Source organism: Mycteria americana, chromosome 5, assembly GCF_035582795.1.
Source record: "Mycteria americana isolate JAX WOST 10 ecotype Jacksonville Zoo and Gardens chromosome 5, USCA_MyAme_1.0, whole genome shotgun sequence".
NCBI lineage: Eukaryota > Metazoa > Chordata > Aves > Ciconiiformes > Ciconiidae > Mycteria > Mycteria americana.
Genome location: NC_134369.1, coordinates 2,973,628 through 2,980,290, shown reverse-complemented (window position 1 = coordinate 2,980,290; position 6,663 = coordinate 2,973,628).

The following is a 6,663-nucleotide window of genomic DNA, read 5'->3' as shown; positions in this document are numbered from 1 at the left end:
AAGTTGTCCTAAGAGGTATAAAGCCTCATTATCCTTCACTTGGTTTTCGTGAGGAGGGACTGTACACAAAACAAAGGAGGGAGAGAGGCAAATAAATGGCAATTCAAATCTCTGACTAGGCAGAAATCGGCCAAATGCTACTGTGTAGCTTTAACAGCAATAACGGATTCCTTGGGATTGATAGAATAGGCAGAAGTAGTAGGATGAAGTCCATGTTACATTTATTACGGATATCAAGAAAAAAAAAAGAAAACCACCCAGAACTAGAAGACTCTACAAGCATGATTTGAATAATAAGAATAGCAGAAAATAGTTGGCATGGAACATTTAGCAAATTATACCTAAATTACAGTCAGCATGCATTTACCCACAGAGAGCTTGCCTAACAAATCTCGTACTGCCTCATTGAAGAAGCAGCAATAACAGAAAAGATTTTACAGAGAGAGAATCTGTGGGTATAATTACATGGCCTGCAGGAAACACTTTTGACAGAATAACCAGCTGGAAGTTAAACGTGAATAGGGGAGCGACCACAACAATCCAACTTCAGTCAATGCAATGTTCTGGTGGAAGAGAAATAGTAAAGAACGGGAATAAATTAAAAGAGATCTTACATTACAGGACACCAAGGGAGTAAAGGGTCTTGAATGACAAGGCATATTCTGCACTATTCCCAGGAAAACACATGGGAATGTGTGTGGGCAAGAATCCCAGGAGAGGTGATGTTTTGTATTTAATCAGGAGTGAGCCATACCCTCTTCCCCAAACACTTAGAATGGAAAAAAAAAAAAGACGTTTTGAACGTACCAGGTTTAAAGTCTTGAATTTTGAGGCTGAAAGAGACTGTGATGAATTATTCTGACTTCATACAGAATGCAATGCCAAAGAATCTCACCCAGTAATTTCTGGCTGGACAACCATATATCTAAGAAAAATACTTAGTCTCAATTTAAATACTGCAACAAATTCACTTAATTGTTCTGGTGGTTAATTACTCTCAGTGAATCTTAAATGTACTCCGAATTAGTCCGTCTCCAGTTTTCAAACTCTGTTTTCTTGTTGCACCTTTGTTTGATTTCCGCGCTCTCTGCAATCCTCTCCCTGGAGGTTCTACAGGTTTACTCTAAGTTACTTTATCTTGGAGTAGGTTGAACTTCTTTAGTTTCTCATTATTGATCATGATTTTGGGACTCCAAATCATTCTTGGAATCTTTTTTCCGTTCTTTCCAAATTTCTAATTTTTTTCTCTGAAGTGTGTACACCGTGTGTCTACGTAAACTAGACACAATTTACTAGTAAATGCCTAATCAGCACACAGTGATAAATCTTATCCAAAAAAAAAATCAAAGCAATTGCAGATAGTACTGCGTCTTGGTATGGACCAGAAAGTTGGGTCTGAACTCCTGAGAATGACTCTACAATCTGATTTCTGGTAGAGTTAACCCCGATTCAGTTTTTCCTGATTTTTTACACTTAATCAGAAGAGAATCTGGGGCAACTACACAGTTCTGGTTAGAGGAAGGAAAAAAAAATGGACAACACAGAAGGTTCAAGAGAGGATAACTGAGATAATAAGCCTTAATGACCCTAAATGGTAAGTGAAAGAAGGTTAAACGTGCTGTGAAAAAGAGAAGATTAACAGAAGACCTTGCTGATGTATAAAATACCTTTAGGGAATAGAAAGGATAAATTTTAGTAGACAAGCAATTTAATAGAGGGATATGCAAGCATGATTAATTAATTAACATCTGTATTAGTTAATGACGATGAAAAGCTCCATCTTATTGCTGAGCTGTATTATGAGAAAAATAAAAGCAGCAGACAACTTTATACTTTTCAACGTGGAAATGTAACAAAATTTCTAGGGAGGCAGCACCAGGCTGTGCAAGCGTCTGGGTTGGCATAACACAGGCATGGCAGCGGAGGAGAGAACGGGGCCAGGGTAAACTTTTGATATAACACAAGAGCTCTTTGTTTGGAGAGTTCATTTTTGCCATCTCTGCCTTCAAAATAAGTGCAGCTGTCTTCCGGCTACCTCAGTTTCAAGACTCTCATCACAGAAGGGGGTTACCTTCTCACTGGTCCTAAGGAAATATTCCCTATTCCAACTCCATAGCAGAAAACAACCTCTGAGGATAATTATGTATATTTATGTATTGGAACAACTTGCCCACAGAGGTTGTGAAATCTCTGTCCTTGGAGGTTTTTCAGACCTGGTTAGACAAAGCCCTGAATTGGCCTCATGTGAATTCAGGCTCGACCCTGCTCTGAGCAGCAGGTTGGACTGGAGACCTCCCAAAGCCCCTTCCAACATGAACAAATCTATGATGCCGCAATATAACGCAAGATTTTGTAACTTAAATAATAGAGAAGCTATACTGATAAGGAAAATACTAACGTAATTTACCAACATCTGAGATATTTAAATACCAAAAACCATGCACCAAATAATTTAGGATATTTTTGCCTGGAGCGATTTCACACATTGCGGTCTCCAAGATGTTTTAGTGGGTCTCGATAACTATCCTAAAGCTTACTGAAGCAGATGTATTTTTCAAGCAAGAGGCTGATTTGTATCAAACAGAAGCTACAATCTCCTTAAAGTCTGCTTGTTTGATTTGGAGAGGTGAAGACTGTTTTTAAATGAATCTCAGTTTAAAAGAAGTATTTGCAACTTCCTTTTCTTCCTCCTTTGATTGTGAAACAAGCAGCTGGAAACAGGTGGTTTCCTGTCAGTCACTGAAATTCAGCATATTGCTTATACAAAATATTTTTGCTAACCAATTTTCACGATTAATGGCTAGAACTCATTAGACGCTTTACATTGTAAACGTATATATTGCTTTACATTTTAAATATATTATTTAAAATATTATATTTATATTACATTAGATGCTTTGTAATATCACAATATCTACAACGTGCTGCATGTATCCCCTTTCGATACAAACTCCAATTGCTACCCACTTACATTTAGAGTGGAATTATTATATTATGCATATGCCTGATGAAAATATAGGGCTCAAATAGCTCAGTCTCTACCCATCCCCCCCTCCCCAACTAACCTATGGTTGTTTAACCACCTGTACCTGGCCGCAACAGATTTTGATCTAAATACAAAACTTCTGCCTCCAGGATCACCAATGTAAGTATAGCCAAGTCCCTTAAAAATCTTGCAAAGGAAGCAAGTAGAAAAGAAAAAGTCATTTCTGTTACAATGAAATGTCACTACAATGCACTAGGAAATGTCCCTTTCATCATCCCTGCCAGTGTGGCTTGAAATGTTTCATTTAAATTTGTATGGAACTTGGGTTCCTGGCGGTCCTCCTCTCTCCCTCCTACCGTCAAACTCAGCTTCCCCAATTCCTCTCTTTTTAGGGCTGTACTGCTAGACAAGTCCCCACCTAATTATCAAGATAGAAAAGGCTTTTTCGCCTCAGCTACCATTGTTGTAATAGCTGATAATACAGTTTTTCTGGCATCTTCTGACAAAGGATTATGTCAGTAGGAGATCAGACGCTCTCCTCAGAAAGCCGCACAGTTCGGCCACGTACTGCTATAAAAATTAGCATCCTTTCTCCTGCTAAACATCAGAAATCTTAGTATTATATCTCTCCCAGTTTTGAAGCTATATCTGCATTGCCAAAGCAGGAGGCTCCAGGACACAATCCATACTCCCTTCCATTAAAGGCTCTGCCATTGCAGCGCGTGGAGGAGGTCCTTCCCTGGAGACATCATTCTGGCCAGGAAGAAATGCTTGACAGGGACAGCAGACAGCACGGGACGCAAAGATATTTCTTGGTCTCCCCTCTTGCCTAACTGAAAAGGTTCCCTTCAGGTTGCACCCGAGGCCACCCCTTTTCATCACAGGGACACTAAGGTAGGTACGTATGGGCAGCCGATAAGCGTTACGGCATGGTTTCATGCAGTAGTAACATGAAGGACGTGTGTGGACACGTAGCATCCCTCAAATGCTAGGATCCTGCCTTCTGCTCTGCCGTGCGAGGACCCTTGCCACAGGGACCAGACTGAGCGAGAGCTCACCTTGTAAGTTATGCACGGCAAACTGAATGGCAACATATCTCAACTGTATGCATCTTCTACGTATAGCCCGCTGATTTTGTATCTGGGATCTTTTTCTTACCAATATGGCACCAATAACGCAACCACAGTTTAAATGATCATACTGATACACAGTCATTAGACAGAAATTGTGCCCAATCTGGTCTGTCTTTGGCAAGGTAAAGGATCGGAGAGCAGGAATCACATTTGTTTCTATCCTATTCTCCTCAAAGGAGACAGTCAAAGCTGAAGGTTTGCAGTATAAGCGTAAAGAATGTAGAAAGGTAAAGGGTCCTTTTTTAACAGGTGAGGAATATGGTAGGAGAAAAGCTGTCCCCGTGCCGACAGTATGCCCTGAAACGCTTTGTGGCGTTTCAAAAGCAACCTGTGACTCTAGGTGTTAGGTGTAAACAAGTTACGACACCTCTGAATTATGACTCTCTCTTCAAACTGGTTTTCTCTGTGGGTGATTCCCAGACACAGATACAAAGCAAGAGACAGTATTTCCACCGTCACACACGATGCAGTTGTAAGACTTTTTCTACACACATTCAACCTTTGGAAACGTATTTTTAAATATTTTAAATAATCTAAAATATTGCCAGCTAAAAAGTTGAGTCTAAAGGTAGTAATTAACACAACTGTGCTGCCATTATGATTGATACAGGGTTTATAATGGAGTAGACTTTAACAGGATACCTCTGTAGGAAAGCAAGGTTGCTGCCAACCATTTACTTATTTCAGTTCTACCGACCAAGACAAACCCAAGGGCTTTAAATATTACAGCAATCTAATTTTAGCTTGTAAGAATCAGTTTCAAAGCGAATGTCTTAGACAGTGAAGTCAATAGAAAACGTTCTGCCACTAATTCTGTAGAGGTTCGGGGCTTTTTTTGCGGGGGGGAAGCATTGTTGGTTTGTTGGTTTTTTTAATCCCTGAGATTTCAGCGATGAAATATAAAAAGCAAAATGGCTCTGTATTTCTGTTGCTAGCCCAGGAGACCTGGATCCTGACAATGAACTCCTGCACAGTGTTTGGTAAAGCCTCTTAAGTTTCCTGTGCCTCGGGGAATGGGACTAATCTCCCTAGTACCCAGAAGCGTCTTTAAAAGATACTTTTGTATACTTCAATTTCTGAGTTGACTACCATTTGAACTAGTGCTCATTTTTAAACGCTTCGCAATTTAAATACAAACTCACGCGATGATCTTGACACTGCTTTTTTCAGGGCATGAAAGCGTAAGAGCAGCAGTACCTTATTGCCTTGCAATACCTGTGCCGTGATGTTTTGCTGAGACAGAATACGTAAAGTCACAATAGAAAGAATTAGCAAACAATGCTGGGACCTCATTGTTCTGATAATGAAATAACGATGAAAACATTATTGTAGTTGAACTATATGTATTTAACTCTATTTATAACAGAATTCCCTTGCATAGATACAGTTCACTGACAAAACTGGGGAGAAAGCTTTTTCTCACAGAGAAATTGGATAATTCTTCACAGTACAACTGCTTGCATCTGTTAGGAAGTCATCGGTCTAGTTTCATACAAGAGAAAACAAATCCTCATTGAATATATAGTCTATGTTGAATTTTGTTGTCTTTCCTCAGGCTACAGTCCTGCTGAAGTCAAAGCTTTCTTTGAGGGGATTGTAAAGATTTAGTCCAGGAACATTCCTTTAATGGAAGAAGTAGAAATTTGGCTCATTAGTTACACCATTTTTGTGTAAGTGTGACATCCACTGGCAGGTAGTGGAGAGTAAAACCTATCAAGCAAGCAGCTCGGTAAACTGCAGCATCCCAGAGCTCTTGTTCCAACAAACTTCACCAACATATTTGCCCAATGTGAGCCTCGGAGTGATATTTGCCTAGTAAATACTTTTGAGAGAGAAAAAGCTATTAATTAAAAGCAAGCAATAAAGTCAGAGGTGTTTACTTCTATTTCTCCAATAATTCTCCTCTTTTAATGAGCAGAACTGAAAGCATAACTGGTTAGATAAAGTTTTGCAGCAACAGTAGTGGCTTAACAATTGTCTACCAGATGCTGGTGTGGAAAAAGAGACACACACACACACACACAGAAATAGTTTCATGGTTAAAACACAGAACTCTTCTCAGTTGTTCTGATGTCTGGTTTCAGATTTGCCAATTTTTTTTCTGAGAGCTTGGGCAAGTGAACAAATTACCCTGCATTTGTAAAAGAGACAAAGTAATCGCAGATGAAGAAAAAATTAGATTGGAAGAGACCTTTGAAGTTCACCTGGTCCAACCCCCTGCTTGAAGCAGAGCTAACTTGTAAATTAAATCAGGTTGCCTACGGCATTGTCCAGCCAAGTTTTAAAAACCTCTAAGGATGAAGATGCTCCTACCGCTCCAGGCAGCCTATGCCAGTGCTTAACCACACTCAGGAATAACAATTTTCTCCTTAAGTCCAACTGGAAGTTCCCTTTTTCAGCCTGGGACCATTGCTTCTTGTCCTTTGGCTGTGCACTTCTGAGAAGGGTTTCCTTCTTCTCTATTACCCACCCATCCCCACCTTTTTGGCAGTGGAAAAGTACAACGCAATCCCCTCCCTCCTCTTCACATTAAACAAACCCACT